The sequence below is a fragment of the Manis pentadactyla genome, unplaced genomic scaffold, assembly GCF_030020395.1.
Source record: "Manis pentadactyla isolate mManPen7 unplaced genomic scaffold, mManPen7.hap1 scaffold_296, whole genome shotgun sequence".
In the NCBI taxonomy this organism is placed as follows: domain Eukaryota; kingdom Metazoa; phylum Chordata; class Mammalia; order Pholidota; family Manidae; genus Manis; species Manis pentadactyla.
In genome coordinates, this window is record NW_026644687.1 from 85,958 (window position 1) to 105,496 (window position 19,539).

General features: G+C 41.2%; 1 long non-coding RNA gene across 4 annotated transcripts; it reads left to right on the forward strand.

Annotated features, from left to right (window-relative positions):
* The first annotated feature begins 115 nt into the window (after positions 1–115).
* On the forward strand, positions 116–16,957 carry LOC130682339 (uncharacterized). Of its 4 annotated transcripts, XR_008995563.1 has the most exons (6): positions 116–336; positions 900–1,029; positions 1,208–1,285; positions 2,293–2,370; positions 2,677–2,723; positions 14,100–16,957. It is a non-coding gene; the product is annotated as an uncharacterized LOC130682339 (long non-coding RNA). The 4 variants fall into 4 exon arrangements; XR_008995564.1 differs by lacking the exon at positions 1,208–1,285 and having other exon boundaries at positions 117–336; XR_008995565.1 differs by lacking the exon at positions 2,293–2,370 and having other exon boundaries at positions 118–336.
* Positions 16,958–19,539: the final 2,582 nt, after the last annotated feature.

Here is a 19,539-nt window from a genome sequence, read left to right on the forward strand (position 1 = left end):
AGGGAGAAGTGCACTCTGGGATTTGGAGTCCTCATCCGCGCCTTCTACAGTCTTTGCCACAGAGTACAGGGACCCCGCAGGGTTGTCTAAACGTAAAGCATTATCCACTGTCGTGAACTGCAGGCTCAACTTGCATCCGGGGCCTTTTCCCGGCCTTGGCGGGGTGGTAAATGGGGAGGCCTAGCAGCCGCCGCCGGTATCTTTTGCTCTGGACCAGGTGGCGGGATCTAGGGTTCTGTTGTCACCGCGCTAGGGAGCGGTCAGGCTGGGCGGCGGAGCCGGGCTCGGGGGTTGCAGTAGATGAGACACCGCTGCTGGTTGCCAGACTTGGTGTAGGTAGGTGGATGTTGGTGAGCGGGAGCAGCGAGTTCCTTCCCATGCAGGTTCCTTAAGCCTCAGGGCCCGGTGCGACAGTCCAGCTTCCCGACGCCTTAGTCTTTGGTCTGCAGCCCGTCTGCCTTCTAGCTTCACCTGTGATTTCCCCGGCCCAACTGCCCTCATTTCAATCGGTAATTACCGTCGTTTAAAATTTTACCCTTAGTTCCAGTTTCTCCGAATGAGGGCTCATTTTCAGCCTTCCAAGGATCCCCGGGCTTGGCACCCTTAGATGTTCGCACGCGTCGGTATGGGGACGTGGATGAGGGGACTCAACCTTAGTTCTGACCTAGATTAGTTTTAGAAAAGAATCCGTCGTTGTTTATTTAGCCAGTACAGTATCTGATGGTTTGTGCTAATTGCTGTAATTTTAATGAGGATTATTTACCCACTTACTGTTATGCGGTTAAGGAGCCATAGCTCTTCGCTAACACCATAGATGTAATATGTAAAAACTGCAGATTGCTGTAAAAACAGTAATGTTTTTACCTTGAAAATGCTAATACCTGCCTGTTTTGTTACAGAAGGTAAAGCACAGTGAAATAATTCAAGATGGTCCCTAATATAAACTGGAAAGAAATCATGAAAGTTGACCCAGATGACCTTTCTTGTCAAGAAGAATTGGCAGATAATTTATTCATTTCCTTATCTAAGGTACTTAATTAATAAATAATGCATAGATATATACATACAACTATGATTAATCTTGTCGCTGAAATCACTGAATGATACAGCTCGCTGAAATCACTGAATGATACAGCTGTAAGAGTTTTTATATTTTGCCTAGGTGTTATTTATAAAATGTAAAATGGTTGCTTTTCTGTTTACTTAGGTGGAAGTAAATGAGCTAAAAAATGAAAGTCAAGAAAATGTGATACACGTTTTCAGAATTACTCAGTCAGTAATGAAGGTTTGTATGCAGTAGGTTTTAACAATAGCTTTGACTATTAGAGGAAGTTTCATGAATAATAATCTCTTTTAAAGTACTCTGTAATGTCTAAAGCACCACTCAAAAATAAGATATATTCACACATGGATCATGAGTTGTAGTGTGCAGAACATTGCTAGTTTCTGCTCTAAAGTTCTTTAAAGAATGTGTAGGGGAAACAGAATGGCCTTATGTTTAAAAATAACATAAAGAGGTCCTATGTTAGTTATGTTAATGGTAATCTTGAGGTGGAGATGAAAAATACAGATGACTAACTATATAGATTTGTTAGAAAGGGAAGAGGTTAGGTGTGAGAAGACCTAATAAAGGGCAAAGATTGATGAGTAGCTCTAGGTAAGTAGAAGGCAGTGGTAAAATGTTAAGGAGATTGTAGAGCTGGAGGTTATCATAAATGAAAACTGGGAATAGAAAATATGCTTACTCTTTGCTTTTGAGGAGACAGGTGCATAAAGTTTATAGCAGATTGTGGAGAAAACAGAAGTTGGGTATAATTTGGAATAGCCTTTCAAGGGCTTTAAAGGTGTATCTCAGGGTGTCAGCAATAAGGAGCCACTGAAGTTTTCTGAGCAATAGTTGATATATAACAAAAATATACCTTAAGTAGGTAAAACTAGGTGTGTTAACAGGACAAACTGAAGGGACTTGAAGCTATTGCAATACAATGTTATGAAGGAGGTTAGACATAAAATTATAGACTGTAAGTGACAGAACAGAAAAAAGTGGGAAAGTTGCAATACTAAATATAAGATTTGAGGCATAAAGAGGAATCAAAGATGTTTCAAACTGTTAGGAATCTAGAAATTATATCCTTAAGAAAATTGTCTGTTAATTCAACAAATATTTACTAGAAGTCTTCATGTGTGCCATGCTTTGCAGTCGGTAAGTATTGGGATAGCAAATGAAAAAAATACCTATTTTCATTGTTTACCTTCTAGTATAAAGGCATATTGATACAACCCTTTTTTTAGTTGTTTAGATGAAAGCTCAAGAGGTAGAGCTAGCTTTAGAAGAAGTTGAAAAGGCTGGAGAAGAGCAAGCAAAATTTGGTGGGTACCTTGGGAAAAAGAAGTCTATTGTGATGTTTAATAGTGTGTTCCATTTATTCATTAAGAAATAGAAAATTAGGTTTATCTCTGAAATGTATAGCCTCAATTTATTTTGAAAGATATTTCTAGAGCTCCTATTTCCATGTCCCAAGTATAAAATAGTTATTCTCTCTTATGTTGCCATATTACTATAATCATGATGGGATTTACGAAAAGAATAATTTTATTATCTTGTTGATGTTTATTTAAAAGCTTTTTTTAAGATAGATCTGAGCAATTGAAATATTTGTCTTTTCTTTTTAATAGAAAACCAATTAAAAACTAAAGTAATGAAACTGGAAAATGAACTAGAGGTATGTTCTTTTGTATTCCTTAGGATGTATTGTTACTTGTATGATTTTGAATTAATACTTTAAAATTCTATTATTGGCTAGAGAAGTCACAAGCATGATACTGTGCTCATAATTATTTGTGCAGCATGTATTACATGCCTTCATATACCTTAAATTCTAAGGATTGAGCATCCAATTGTGAACAAAATAAAAACATTCAATAATCTCATGGAGTTTACAGTCTAGAGAAGTAGACAGAAGGAATACTAGTAACTGAGGCTAAGTGGAGGCATGCGGAAACTTGAGGACTAGTGACAGAAGGGTGTGGTAACACAAGTAAGAACAAGTAGCTGTTGAGCATGCCAAGAGCCAAAGTGTGAATGCAGTGGTAAGGAACTGAAAACACTGAGATTCTTGAGATTGTGGGAAGCAAACTAATACAAGTGGATTAGCCTTTGGAAGGAGAAAGGACCTTCCTTTGTAATAGGAAGGGAGGAATAATGGATATGTACAGAGCTTTTATGTTTGTAGGTTTAGTGACTGGAAATTGAGAGGCTGTAGAGAAGGTCATCTAAAACATAAAATAAGAGTTGGTAGATGTATGGTCAAATTTTAAGAAGTCGGGTAAAACTTCAAATATCTTGGGAAATGAGCTAGAAATTAGGAGATCTGGAGTCAGACAAGTTTAGTTCAAATCCTGATTATTTCATTAATTCTATGAACTTAGATGATATTTTTGATTCTCTACTGTGTATCCTGCTCTTGTAGGAAAATACCAACTACTATCAATAAGTATTTACTAAATGAATTATGAAGTTGGATCGATTCTGTTAGCCAGGGAGTTGGAGATATTGGTAAGAAAGTAGTGTATCGATGATTATGAAATCTTTACCAAACAGGCAAGAAAATCAAGATTGGAGAGGTAGGGAGAGATTAGAGAGGAGTAAGGGATCATAGGGCCCTGTGAGGTTAGAATGTTGATATTCCAGAAATAATTGAGAGTATGTTTCTGCTGGAACAAGGACCTGCCTGGTGTGGGCATGGCTGTGGGAGGTTTTAGTGAATTCAATTAATTTTGAGAGGTAATGACTGGGAAGTTGGTAGTTTGTGCTACCAGGAGTAGGGAGGGATTGATCTGATGTGAATATCATGTGAGATTCACAGCAGCTGGAATTTTTGCAGGGTAGTGAAGGAATGATAGCCTCGAAGTTTCAGGTTGTGGTAAATCAGTACCTTCTGTTGACCCTGAGGTCTGTGGGATGCAAAAGAACAAACATCTGCCAATTGAAAGGATTCCAAAGCTATCAGTAGACGAAAGGAGCCAAATTGCAGCTAAGGCAAGGAGATGGAGAGGATGATTCAGCAAAAGGGCTGAGGATATAACAATTTTTCCATGGAAGAGGATTTTCGAGAGCACAGTGGAAAGCTTTGAGAAGGAGGGGAAAGTGAAGTTTTAGTTAATGTAGAGGAGTAAAAGAAATGTAGAGGGAAGAAGTGAGTGTGAGAAAGGTTAGATGAGCAACAGATTTGATGTTTCTGACCATGACTACAAATAACAGGTATATGAAGTAAAATGGATTAATCTGCCACAGGATTTTAATGATAATCTTAGTCTGGGCTGTCCAGTATGGTAACACTAACCACTTGTGCCTATTTACTTTTAAATTCATTACAATTACAATTAAAAATTCCATTGTTTAGTTGCACCAGCCGCATTTCAAGTTCTCTTTAGCCACATATAAATCACGGCTACCATACTGAACACTACAAAGAACATTTCCGTTAACCTAGATAGTTCATCACCTGTGTTCTTAGCCTGGTGCCTGTAGTTCAGTGGCTATAACACAGCCTGAGTGATTGATGGTCAGTTCATAGCTCTGGGGGCCTCAGGAAAACCTTAAGAGGTTGTCAACCTGCTAACTAAAGCTTAAATAACCTAAGTTTTAAAAACAGGTCCTTGAGCTAATCATTTTAAACATCTGATGCTGATTATAATATAAATTTTTAAAATTCATTTTATTACCATTAATCTACAATTACATGAAGAACATTATGGTTACTAGACTCCCCCCTTCACCAAGTCCCCCCCAACAAACCCCATTACAGTTACTGTCCATCAGCATAGTAAGATGCTCTAGACTCCTTGTCTTCTCTGTGTTGTACAGCCCTCCCTAAGCACCCCCCACATTATACATGCTAATCGTAAGGCCCCCTTTCTTTTTCCCTGCCCTTATCCCTCCCTTCCCACACATCCTCCCCAGTCCCTTTCCCTTTTGTAACCATTAGTCCATTCTTGGGTTCTGTGATTCTTCTGCTGTTTTGTTCCTTCAGTTTTTCTTTGTTCTTAAACTCCACATATGAGTGAAATCATTTGGTGCTTGTCTTTCTCCGCCTGGCTTATTTCACTGAGCATAATTCCCTCTAGCTCCAACCATGATGTTGCAAATGGTAGGACCTGTTTTTTTCTTATGGCTGAGTAATATTCCATTGTGTATATGTACCACATCTTCTTTATCCATTCATCTACTGATGGACATTTAGGTTGCTTCCATTTCTTGGCTATTGTAAATAGTGCTGCGATAAAAATAGGGGTGCACCTGTCTTTTTCAAACTGGAGTGCTGCATTCTTTTTTTATTTTGATATTTGTTTATTTATTCATTCATTCATTTATTTATTTATTTTGGTATCATTAATCTACAATTACATGAAGGACATTATGTTTACTAGGCTCCCCCCTTCACCAAGTTCCCCCCACATACCCCTTCACAGTCACTGTCCATCAGTGTAGTAAGATGCTGTAAAATCACTACTTGTCTTCCCTGTGTTGCGCAGCCCTCTCCGTGCCCCCACACACACTATACATGCTAATCGTGATGTCCCCTTTCTTTTTCCCCACCCTTATCCCTCCCTTCCCACCCATCCTCCCCAGTCCCTTTCCCTTTTGTAACTATTGGTCCATTCTTGGGTTCTGTGATTCTGCTGCTGTTTTGTTCCTTCAGTTTTTCTTTTTTCTTATACTCCAGAGATGAGTGAAATCATTTGGTATTTCTCTTTCTCCGCTTGGCTTATTTCACTAAACATAATACCCTCTAGCTCCATCCATGTTGTTACAAATTGTAAGATTTCTTTTCTTATGGCTGAATAATATTCCATTGTGAATATGTACCACATCTTCTTTATCCATTCATCTACTGATGGACACTTAGGTTGCTTCCATATCTTGGCTATTGTAAATAGTGCAGCGATAAACATAGGGGTGCATCTGTCTTTTTCAAACTGGAGTGCTGCATTCTTAGGGTAAATTCCTAGAAGTGGAATTCCTGGGTCAAATGGTAAGTCTATTTTGAGCATTTTGAGGAACCTCCATACTGCTTTCCACAATGGCTGAACTAATTTACATTTCCACCAGCAGTGTAGGAGGGTTCCCCTTTCTCTACAACCTCACCAACATTTGTTGTTGTTTGTCTTTTCGATGGTAGCCATCCTTACTGGTGTGAGGTGATATCTCATTGTGGTTTTAATTTGCATTTCTCTGATAACTAGCGATGTGGAGCATCTTTTCCTGTGTCTGTTGGCCATCTGAAATTTCTTCTTTGGAGAACTGTCTGTTCAGCTCCTCTGCCCATTTTTTAATTGGATTGTTTGCTTTTTGTTTGTTGAGGTGCGTGAGCTCTTTATATATTTTGGATGTCAACCCTTTATCGGATCTGTCATTTATGAATAAATTCTCCCATACTGTAGGGTACCTTTTTTGTTCTATTGATGGTGTCCTTTGCTGTACAGAAGGTTTACAGCTTCATATAGTCCCACTTGTTCATTTTTGCTTATGTTTTCCTTGCCCAGGGAGATATGTTCGTGAAAAAGTCGCTAATGTTTATGTCCAAGAGATTTTTGCCTATGTTTTTTTCTAAGAGTTTTATGGTTTCATGACTTACATTCAGGTCTTTGATCCATTTTGAATTCACTTTTGTGTGTGGGGTTAGACAGTGATCCAGTTTCATTCTCTTACATGTAGCTGTCCAGTTTTGCCAGCATCATCTGTTGAAGAGACTGTCATTTCCCCATTGTATGTCCATGGCTCCTTCATTGAATATTAACTGACCATATGTGTTTGAGTTAATGTCTGGAGTCTCTAATCTATTCCACTGGTCTGTAGCTCTGTTCTTGTGCCAGTACCAAATTGTCTTGATTATTATGGCTTTGTAGTAGAGCTTGAAGATGGGGAGTGAGATTCCCCCCCATTTTATTCTTCTTTCTCAGGATTGCTTTGGCTATTTGGGGTCTTTGGTGTTTCCATATGAATTTTTGAACTATTTGTTTCAGTCCGTTGAAGAATATTGCTGGTAATTTGATAGGGATTGCATCAAATCTGTATATTGCTTTGGCCGGGTGGCCACTTTGACGATATTAATTCTTCCTAGCTAAGAGCATGGAATGAGTTTCCATTTGTTAGTGTCCTCTTTAATTTCTCTTAAGAGTGTCTTATAGTTTTCAGGGTATATGTCTTTCACTTCTTTAGTTAGGTTGATTCCTAGGTATTTTATTCTTTTTGATACAGTTGTGACTGGAACTGTTTTCCTGATTTCTCTTTCTATTGGTTCATTGTTAGTGTATAGGAAAGCCACAGATTTCTTTTTATTAATTTTGTATCGTGCAACTTTGCTGTATTCCGATATCAGTTCTAGTAGTTTTGGAGTGGAGTCTTCAGGGTTTTTTATGTACAATATCATGTCATCTGCAAATAGTGACAGTTTAACTTCTTCTTTACCAATCTGGATTCCTTGTATTTCTTTGTTTTGTCTAATTGCCATGGCTAGGACCTCCAGTACTATGTTAAATAACAGTGGGGAGAGTGGGCATCCCTGTCTTGTTCCCGATCTCAGAGGAAAAGTTTTCAGCTTCTCGCTGTTCAGTATGATGTTAGCTGTGGGTTTATCATATATGGCCTTTATTATGTTCAGGTACTTGCCCTCCATACCCGTTTTGCTGAGAGTTTTTATCATGAATGGATGTTGAATTTTGTCGAATGCTTTTTCAGCATCTATGGAGATGATCACGTGGTTTTTGTCCTTTTTGTTGATGTGGTGGGTGATGTTGATGGATTTTCGAATGTTGAACCACACTTGCATCCCTGGGATGAATCCCACTTGGTCATGGTGTATGATCCTCTTGATGTATTTTTAAATTCGGTTTGCTAATATTTTGTTGAGTATTTTTGCATCTACGTTCATCAGGGATATTGGTCTGTAGTTTTCTTTTTTGGTGGTGTCTTTGCCTGGTTTTGGTATTGGGGTGATGTTGGCTTTATAGAATGAGTTTGGGAGTATTCCCTCCTCTTCTATTTTTTGGAAAACTTTAAGGAGAATGGGTATTATGTCTTTTCTGTATGTCTGATAAAATCCCGAGGTGAATCCATCTGGCCCGGGGGTTTTGTTCTTGTGTAGTTTTTTGATTACTGTTTCAATTTCTTTGCTCATAATTGGTTTGTTTAACTTTTGTGTTTCTTCCTTGGTCAGTCTTGGAAGGTTGTATTTTTCTAGGAAGTTGTCCATTTCTTCTAGGTTTTCCAGCTTGTTAGCATATAGGTTTTCATAGTAGTCTTTAATAATTCTTTGTATTTCTGTGGAGTCTGTCATGATTTTTCCATTCTCATTTCTGATTCTGTTGATGTGTGTTGATTCTCTTTTTCTCTTAGTAAGTATGGTTAGAGGCTTATCTATTTTGTTTATTTTCTCAAAGAACCAGCTCTTGGTTTCATTGATTTTTTTCTATTGTTTTATTCTTCTCAATTTTGTTTATTTCTTCTCTGATCTTTATTATGTCCCTCCTTCTGCTGACGTTAGGCCTCATTTGTTCTTCTTTTTCCACTTTCGATAATTGTGATGTTAGACTATTCATTTGGAAGTGTTCTTCCTTCTTTCAGTGTGCCTGGATTGCTATATACTTTCCTCTTAAGACTGCTTTTGCTGCGCCCCACAGAAGTTGGGGCTTTGTGTTGTTGTCATTTGTTTCCATATATTCCTTGATCTCTATTTTAATTTGTTCATTGATCCATTGATTATTTAGGAGCATGTTGTTAAGCCTCCATGTGTTTGTGAGCCTTTTTGTTTTCTTTGTAGAATTTATTTCTAGTTTTATACCTTTGTGGTCTGAAAAGTTGGTTGGTAGAATTTCAGTCTTTTGGAATTTATTGAGGTTCTTTTTGTGGCCTAGTATGTCGTCTATTCTGGAGAATGTTCCATGTGCACTTGAGAAGAATGTGTATCCTGTTGCTTTTGGATGTAGAGTTCTATAGATGTCTATTAGGTCCATCTGTTCTACTGTGTTGTTCAGTGCCTCCATGTCCTTACTTATTTTCTGTCCAGTTGATCTATCCTTTGGGGTGAGTGGCGTGTTGAAGTCTCCTAAAATGAATGCATTGCATTCTATTTCCTCCTTTAGTTCTGTTAGTATTTGTTTCACATATGCTGGTGTTCCTGTGTTGGGTGCATATATATTTATAATGGTTATATCCTCTTGTTGGGCTGAGCCCTTTATCATTATGTAATGTCCTTCTTTATCTCTTGTTACTTTCTTTGTTTTGAAGTCTATTTTGTCTGATACTAGTACTGCAACACCTGCTTTCTTCACCCTGTTGTTTGCATGAAATATCTTTTCCCATCCCTTGAGTTTTAGTCTGTGCATATCTTTGGGTTTGAGGTGAGTTTCTTGTAAGCAGCATATAGATGGTCCTTGCTTTTTTATCCATTCTATTTCTAAGTGTCTTTTGATTGGTGCATTCAGTCCATTTATATTTATGGTGACTATTGAAAGATATGTACTTACTGCCATTGCAGGCTTTAGATTCATGGTTACCAAAGGTCAAGGTTAGCTTCTTTGGTATCTTACTGTCTAACGTAACTCACTTATTGAGCTGTTATAAACACTGTCTGGTGATTCTTTATTTCTCTCCCTTCTTATTCCCCCTCCTCCATTCTTTATATGTTGGTTGTTTTATTCTGTGCTCTTTTGTGTTTCCTTTAACTGCTTTTGTGGGTAGTTGATTTTATTTTTTGCCTTTAGTTGGTATTTGGTTGGTCTGCTTTCTTTGCTGTGATTTTATTTTCTCTGGTGACATCTGTTTAGTCTTAGGAGTGCTCCATGTAGAACTCCCTCTAAAATACCCTGTAGAGGTGGTTTAAGGGAGACATATTCCCTCAACTTTTGCTTGTCTGAGAATTGTGTAATCCCTCCTTCATATTTAAATGATAATCGTGCTGGATACAGTATTCTTGGTTCAAGGCCCTTCTGTTTCATTGCATTAAATATATCATGGCATTCTCTTGTGGCCTGTAATGTTTCTGTTGAGAAGTCTGATGATAGCCCAATGGGTTTTCCTTTGTAGGTGACCTTTTTCCTCTCTCTAGCTGCCTTTAAACCTCTGTCCTTGTCCTTGAGCTTTGCCATTTTAATTATTATGTGTCTTGGTATTGTCCTCCTTGTTTTCCTTCTGTTGGGAGTTCTGTGTACTTCCGTGGTCTGAGCGACTATTTCCTCCCCTAGTTTGGGGAAGTTTTCTGCAATTATTTCTTCAAAGACACTTTCTATCCCGTTTTCTCTCTCTTCTTCTGGTACCCCTGTAATGCAGATATTGTTCCTTTTGGATTGGTCACACAGTTCTCTTAATATTGTTTCATTCCTGGAGATCCTTTTATCTCTCTCTGCGTCAGCTTCTAAGCGTTCCTGTTCTCTGTTTTCTATTCCGTCAATGGCCTCTTGCATCTTATCCATTCTACTTATAAATCCTTCCAGAGATTGTTTCAGTTCTGTAATCTCCCTCTGGACGTCATCCCTTAGCTCTTATACATTTCTCTGAAGCTCTATCAGCATGGTTATGATCTTTATTTTGAATTATTTTTCAGGAAGACTGCTTAGGTCTATCTCCTTCTCAGGGGTTGACTGTGATTTTTGTCTGCCTCAAATTCTGCCTTTTTATGGTGATAGAGATAGTTTGTGGAGCTGTCGCAAGTGTCGGCTGGAGAATTTCCCTTCTTGTTGGTTTGTGGCCTTTCTCTCCTGGGAGAACAGTGACCTCTAGCAGCTTGTGCTGGGCAGCTGCACGCAGATGGGGCTTCTGCTTCTTGCCCGGCCACTATGGCATTTAGCTCTGCAGTTGCTGTGGGCATGGCCTGCCTCAGGCTGCTGCTCCAATATGGCAGAGGCGCGTTGGAGGGGAAATGGCAGGAGGCTGTTTTGTGAGGGGCCTCCGAGGTGTGCTGCTGCCTAGGAGGTTAGGGCACCCGGAGTTCCCCGGGATTCTCAGCTGCTGGGCTAAGTGTCCCGGGACACTTCCGTCCAGCTGTGGGGTCCCTTTCCCTTTAAGACTTTCAAAAAGCACTCACTTTTCTTTGTCCCAGGGTGCCAGCTGCGGGTCCTGCTCACAGGTCTTACTGTCCTGTTTCCCTAGTTTCCAGCACCCCACGCATGCACTGTGTCTGTGCTCTGGTGCAGATGGCTGGGGCTGTCTATTTAGCAGTCCTGGGTTCCCTCTCCCTCCCTTCTCTGACTCCTCTCCTCCCACTGGGAGCTGGGTGAGGGGCGCTCGGGTCCTGCCAGGCCGTGGCTTGTATCTTACTTCCTTCGCGAGGCCCTGGGTTTTCGCAGGTATGGATGTAGTCTGGCTGCTGTCCTGTGTCTTCTGGTCTCTCTTTTAGGAATAGTTGTATTTGTTGTATTTTCAAAAATATATGTGGTTTTGGGAGGAGATTTCCACTGCTGTACTCACACCGCCATCTTGGCTCTGCCCCTGCTTAGGTAATTTTTAATAAATAATGCTAAGCCATAAAATAAGTTAAAAAAGAGTCCATTTTTTCTCCTATGATATCAAATAATTTGAAAGGAAAAAATACAGTGCCTCTGCTGCCTGTGCTCTGAGCACACACACATTTGGTCTGTCTGGAGTAATGGAGCAGTTCAAGGCAGAGAAGTTTCTTCTCATATAGAAACTGGCCTGAAAGTAGAAGACATCTATTCAGACTCATCTATCTCTCACTGAGTCCCAGCTATAGACCAGATACCATGCTTAGCAGTTTTGCACACCTCATTTTTAATCCTAAAAACAGGGCAGTTTTATGGAGATTTGGGGTCAGATGTCATCCATTCCATCTAAATGGGAGTAAATCAGAGAGTTTGGCAATACTCTCCTAGACTGTGGACCATGTCTTACAAACAAGAAAACTGAGAGTATTGGATGGTTCTGCCAGATTCCAAGACAGGTTAGACATGCAAGTGACTTACTGAGGGAATAACAGGCATAGGCAGGGACAGCCTCCCGACTTGTTGCAGGTCTGAGGCCTGTGAGAGAAAAGGAGAAGGGAGGGCAGGGGATCAAGTAAGAAGCATCTAAGGAGGCAGCACTGTTCCAAGGAAAGCAGAGTCAGACTTGGTGGGGAGGGGCCCTCAAACCAAAGATGCCTGCAGAAGGAGTCTTGTGCCCCCAGTGGGTCTGCCTTGACCTCTCTCGGCCCTAGGTTACTGGCTGGGAAGAACCTGCAGGAAGCTTGGCTGGGGTGGACCCTGCACCTGGGGATGGGAGGGGGGGCAGCACATATGTCAATCATGGTCCTGCAACAGGATATCTGAGCAGTGTGTTTCCATGGTTGCCACACTGAGGCATTTGAGAATTAAAATGAATTTTCCTGCTCACCCAGCTTGTTTGGGGGTGACCTCATTCATATTCAGGCTCTTTGGATCCATTTTCCATATGTTTCTCACTGTACCAATCAGATCCCTTATTTGGGGTGGTGTGGAATTATGGAATTTTAGGTGATACAAATTTATCTGTGAAATATTTTATTAAAAAAGAAAATCTCTGTTTAAAGTGTTGCAGTCAGCTCACTTACAAGTTGGGGAGTTTTGCCAAGGACCAGGCTGTCCTGTGTAGAACTTATCCAGGTGTCTGGGTAGGAGCATGAGCCGAAAGAAAACGTGACACATTGGAAAAGGAACCAGCCATCTTCGTACCTCAGGCATCTCTCAGATAGATCACACGTTCCATCTCTCAGATAGATCAGACAGCATCCTGCTCTATGAAACATCTTTTCTGCAGGCTGATGCCATAAGACAATAAAGAGAAATATCAGCTTCTAGCTGTGGTAAAGATAGGCTTTTCTGCCACATTCACCTCCTTTTTCTTCCCTGCTAAGGAGGAAGTTTTGTAGCATGATAAGCCATCGAATTTGTGCTGTCAATGATAGCATAAGAAAGGTTTGTTAAACAGATGCCATCCTCTGGGGAATCCATCCATTCTACAATGGATGAGCACCTACTATGTCCCTGGAAGTGGATATACAGTGTTGAGCACAGGGACAGACAAAGCCCGATTGCCGTGAAGTTTTCCCTCTAAGGAAGAAGAAAGACAATAAGCCACAAACAAATAATACTGATAGCATTAATTACTATGAAGACTATAAAACATTACAAGGGTCTCTAGAGTGTGGAGGAGGGTAGTGGTGCTGAACTAACATGGTCAGGGAAGGCTTGACAGTATGGAAATATAAGAATGGAGGCAGCCATGTGAGGATGCAGAGAGAACATTCCAGGCAGAGGGGAACTTGGTAAAGAAGCGCTCAAAGGCAGGAAAATGTGCTTTGCATTTGAAGCAATGGATTGAAGGTCTGTGAGCCTGGAGCCTGGACAGAGGGTGTCATGGGTCAGAGGCTCAGGTGGGGCCTATGCACATAGGACTTTGGAAACCAAAGTAAAGACTGGATTTTATTCTGGGTGCAACTGGAAATCTCTAGAGAGTTTTAACCAGGGAGTAGGGGTAGGAGTTGATTTACTGCTATTGGGGGGAATGCACTGTGCGAAGCAACAATAGAAACAGAGGGGCTGTTTGGCAGAGATTGCCATGGTCTAGAGGGAGATGATGGCAGCAATGGAGAGGGAGGTGAGATGTGAGCAGATTCTAAAAGTCTTTGGCCTACTCTGAAAGAAACTTGTAGACACCAACCCCATCTCTGCAGGGTGGAGGCTGAAATAATGGTGTCACCACCCTGACTACATGGAATGTCCCTTGGGATATCAGTAGGATACAGTCTGGACCTGGCATGGGACAAAGGATCTTAATCAAAAAGAGAGAAAGAAGCCCAAAATATGGTCCCCCTTTGACTGCACAGTTGAAGGGAGATCTGATTCAAAAAACAGCCACCTATTAAACTCCACTTTTTGGACTTGGGCTATGGCTGTACACCCCTGGGGACACAGCAGGACACACTGGTGAGGTCAGGATGCCATATAATGCCAAGAATAGCTAAAGATTACCCAGTGCTGACTATGTAGCAGGTGCTAAGTACTTTACCTCTCATGTAGCTCTCATAACAACCCTATGATGACAGATTATTTTCCCTATTTTATAGATGAGGAAACGGAGGCACAGAAAGCCTAAAGCACTGAACCTGATTACTTTTATTCTGATGGCTCTCTTCTGCTCAATATGAGTGCTGTTTCAAAGACTCCAAGGACATCAGACCCTTGCCCAGCAACTCACGGCTCTCCTGCGTTTAAGGGCACCAAGGCCATTCTGAGAATGCTCTTCTAAGACATACAGCCATGTGCTGGTGCAGCCAACATGGAAGTGAACTCTCTCACTGTGGACATTGACAATAAATCCTATCAGAAGGACCCAACAGAATACCCTAGAAGAGGGTACCTAGGCCTCAACAATCAGAAATCACTGGTTCATTAGTGCTACAGTCCAGCTTGAACCAAAGAAATGTTTATTCTAATGGGAAACACTTAGCAACAAATTCATCCAGCAATTATTTATTGTCTTATTAGGTGCTAGCACTGTACTAGACACAGAAAAGGATAGGAAACAAAGCCACCTCCCGTTTCAAGATTTGTACAAGTCAGAAGGAATAACAACAGGTAGACTGGCTAAAGTTCACAAAACAAGAGAATTAACTCAAAATATGTATGCAGACATTTAACCAGAAAATTGCAGAACATAGAAGAGAAATGTGTTAGCTGAAGAGAAATTAGGATCTAGAATCCATGTGGGCTAGGGCAGTCAGGGAGAGAAGAATTTAGGAGATGAATGGGAGAAATTATTGAGGCCACTAGGAGGAATTTTGAGTCCTTTTAAAGATTCCAGACATTTCACTGGAAAAGGTAGCATCTGGCTATATTACTGCCAGAGGCCATTGTCCTCCTGTGAGGCTGAAAGGCCTTGCCATCTGCTGGATGATACTAATGCTAATACAGGAGCCATTTGCTTATTATGACTTCTGCCCAGGAGGGATGGATTTACCCACAAATCTAATAGCACCTGGAATGGAGTAAGATATGTTCTTGGAAATCTCCCAGGCTGAAGTCTGACTGCTCTTAAGAGCTCTTCATGAGATAGTAGGCAAGAGTTGCTTAGGGATCATTTATCAATAATTGGTGTGTTGGGAGAAGTACAAAACTTCTTTGGCAGAAGGAGGTAAACTAGGAAGAATCTGAGAACCCCAGGGCCCTAATTACCCTTCCCTTTCATCCACCCTGCTTTCCCAGACCTACAAAAGGCCTCTGGTCTTCAATGGTGAAAGAGTCACTTCTGAAGGGAGGAGAGAAAAAGAGGGAAGCATTCTGGTAAAGGCCCCACTCTTCTTTCTGAGTTAGAATTTCTTCTCTAGATCGTATTATAGAAGTGGGGACAATGTTTCCAACGGGCTGTGTTAAAATATTTTCTGTGACAGAGAATTGGAGGCTCCAGGAGCCCTTTTGCCGTCTCATTGGCAAAGATTATTATTTCCGTGACACTCTGGAAAGACCGGTGCATCTGGGGTGATAGGAAAGGGAGGGCCAGACGTGGTGGAGTGCCCCCTCATGGTTCCAGCCATTTGGAATAACCAGAGCACACCTCTATCTTTCTGATGAATCAAAACTTTTCTCCCAGTAATAATATTGATTCTTTGCTACTGAAATTGCAAATACTTTTATCCCATTTGCTACTAGCTTCTAGTTCTGCTTATGACCGTTTTTACTTACCAACGGATTTTCAAATAGCCAGCTCTACCAGCCTTGGCCTCTATAGTTTCTACCTTTGGGTTGTACATAAAGAAGCCTTCAATATCCAATATTATAAATCTATATTTCTTCTAATTCTTTAGCACTAATCCATTCTTCTTTTGGGGTATGACATAACAATCTAGTTTTATTTTGTTTTTCCACATAATTAACTGATTTTGCCAGGATGACCTGTGGTTTTATCCATTCCTTCAAATACTTGAAATGCATCTTAATCATACACTAAATATTTTATATACTTGGGTGTGGTAGATTGTAGAATCCCAATCCTGACAAATATTTAAGAGCCCCTCTTATGGAACCCCTCTGCAGGAGAACAGAACATATCCTGTGAACTCAGATGTAGCCTTGTAACTTATGTTGGTCAATGAAATGCAAGCAGGTAAGACATGTATCACTTACGAGCAGGTGGGTTAAGAGCCAGTGAGTGGTGGCTCATCATACTTTTCCAGGTTTGTAACAACACCATCAATGTTTCTAGATAGATCCTCCTCCACGTTCCCAGGTCCCAGGATGAAAGCCACATGGACAAGAGCTCAGCTGAACCATATGGATATATAGCTTATGACCCATATGGACACATAAAGGCAAAAAATATACCTTTATCATAGTAAACTCCTGAGATGTGTTACCATAGCAAAACCCAGTCTATCCTGACTAAGATGTGTTTCTGGCCTCTCTCCTATGCCCACTCTTGTGTCAGTTCTTAATTAGCTAGACCTCATCCAACTAAGACTAAAAAGAAGCATCAACTCTCACCTGAAAGTCCTGGGAAACAAATCAAGAAAACAATGCACCCAAACTGCTCCCTCAAAAGTTTTACATTTTGGTTATTTTCTTCCGACATTCAGCATTCCCGAATGCAGAGTGGCAAGCTGTGGGGATTGAAAAGGAAGGATAAATACTTGGTGAAAAGCAGAAGAGTTGCATTAATGCTTGTCCTTTAGGGTGTAGTGTTATCTTCCCCACACTAATATAAGAGCCCTGACAACAGAGTGGGTCCTCATGGGGTTGCCTGTGTCACCATTTCCCCTGTGAGCATCTCTCTCTGTCCATTGCTCCTTTTGGCCTGACTCAAAGCTCCACGTCAAATGGTAATATTGGGTTTGCAGGAGTGGTGTGGGGAAGTAAAGAATGGAATTTACCTTGGGAAGTGCTGAAAGGTCATAAAGCAGGAAGCCATTAAAATTTTGCCAAAATTCTATTTCTTCCAGCCCATGGATGCTGTTTCTTCCTCATGAGTGCCACCATGTCCAGAGGAACTGCTATGTCAGTTATTCTATAAGGCACTGAACTTTTTCAAAGGCGGTGGTGTGTTTAAACACCACTGGGTCTGGAATAATCGGACACCAAAGCCAGGAGGGATTGTCAGGGAAAGGCTTTCTTTACTGTTCTGCTCTGTCTCGAAGTGACTCTGCCTATGCCCAAAAGGGCAGAGTGTGAATCCTTGCACCTGGGAGATGCCACTGAGGCCCTGGCAAAAGTTCAGGTTTGCATTTCTGAGCTTCAAAACCCTCTTCCTAGCCTCAGAGTCAGCCAGTAACTGATGAATTCTAGTCAGAATCATACTCATGTGTGATAAGAATCCTAACCCTGCTCCTCTGCCCAAATCTTGACATTGAATGGCAGCCAGAATTTGACTCTCTTTTGAGCTTGAGGTCAGGGCAAACTGCACTCTTTCCAAAAGCAAACTACTCCAGCCCTGCCCCAACCCCAGTCACCTCCACAGCTCAGCAGGGATTCCCAGACATATAAATCAGAGCTGGCTGAGTTTAGAGGAAGACAGAGAGCTGGAGAGCACCCAGACAGAGAATTCATACCGAGAACAACCAGTTACCAGCAACAAACATTCCAAGCAACACAGAAACAGGAACCTCCTAAGTCTGATGCAATTAAGAACAGAAGCAGCTGGAAGAACAAAAAAATTGGTAAAGATTCTAACATAAGGCTACATTTTTGCTATACTGAATATTTGCATTTCCTCCAAATTCCTATGTTGAAAACTTAATCCCTAATGTGATGGTATTTAGGTGGGGCCTTTAGAATATGCTCGGGTTATGAGGGCAGGTCCCTCGGGAATGGGATTAGAGCCCTTACCAAAGAGACCTGAGACACCCCCTGGCCCCTTTAACCATGTGAGGGCACGGCAAAGAGACAGCTGTCTGGGACAGGAATCAGCCTTCTCCAGACACCAAATCTACCAGTAGCCACATCTAGACTTTCCAGACCCAAATCCGAGAGAGATAAATGTTTATAAGCCACCCAGTATATGGTATTTTTGTTATAACAGCCTGAACAGACTAAAACAACTCTGAACACTCGAATGAAGAAATGGAGAATTCTCTGCAGCTGTTATAGGAAGCCTTACCATGAGAAGAGGGCACTGAAAAACTGCTGTGGGGACAGGAAGAGCACATCAGGGAATTAGATGATGATGAAAACTACACCCACTGGATGAAATCAAAGACATTCTTGTCACTGCCTCAGTGAGAAGGAATCCAAAGGAACACACTGCACAGGTCAGTGGTTACCCCTGTGGGCATCCTGAAGGAGCTCTTCAGTAAGCTGTGGTCCTCACTTCACAGCTTACTTCCAGCTGTTCTGAATTAATAAAAATGTATTTTCTTTATAAACTCCCAAGGTAGATAATCCCTTCAGGCCTTTCCTAGATAGGTTTACCCTGCTGCCAAGTGAAGTCAAAATTCCAGCATGCAGACTGGACAGCCGGGTTCACCAGCATGCCTTGCAGAATGTGCTGTAACAAGGCTTGGCCCCCTCTGGGTGCACTAGAAGTTGCACTTCATATCCATCAGGCCCTTTCATCCTCACAATGCTCTCATAAGGCAAGTAGGGTACATATTTTACAGAGAAGGAAACTGAGGCACAGTAAAGGCCAGGGTCCAGGTTGGGAAAGAGCAATGCTTTATCCCTGAAATGGACTCTTGGGCCCTTTCTTTTATCCCTGCTGCCCAATTTGCAAACTCTTCCAGAAAAATACTGTGAATATTCATTGTTCAAACAACAAAGGAAGACATGTCTTAGATACTTTTTAGTATGGCTTCCCAGCTTCTTTGGGGTCTACCCTAGGGCCAGAGATGGCTGTCAGCAGCCATTTATAAAACATGAATGCTTACAGCACTCTGGCCCTGGCCTGTGGGTCCAGGGCAATGCTCTATCCAGTGTAGGACCTTTACAACATATTGCAACAAACAAACAAAACCATGAGAAATCCAGACCAAGGGAGCACTTGATTCTGTTAGGGGTAACCCTCTCAAGCAATTCTTTTTGGACGTGGATCATATACTTCAGTATCCATTCAACTTGTTAAAAAATAGAATTTTCTTTTCTTTTAATTTTGCCTTGTTGAACACTTTCTGCAACTTGCAGCCAAAGAACCGTAATTAATAGAACATGATTTTACCAGTGTTTCCCTTCTGGGCCTTAAACCTGTCTTTCCACATAACATCTCTTGCTTTATCCAAATGCAGTTTCCTCTTCATTGATCATTTTCTCTGCATGTCTCTAACAATAGCAAAGTTGGGGTACTTCCTGTTTTGGCCACATTTTCCCTGTACTCACCAACTATTGACCCTCTCAGATGACCATGGAGAAAAATTAGAGGCTGGAGAGGAAAACCACACTAAGGTCCTTAAGAGGGATGAGTGGACTGGCAGAAAGCCAGTGGGATTGTGCAATCCCTGTTAAATTAAGAAACTCCCTGTCAAACTGCCTCAGTTCCTCTGCACACTAAGAAGGTATGAACAGTTTGTCTCCAGCGCATCAGAA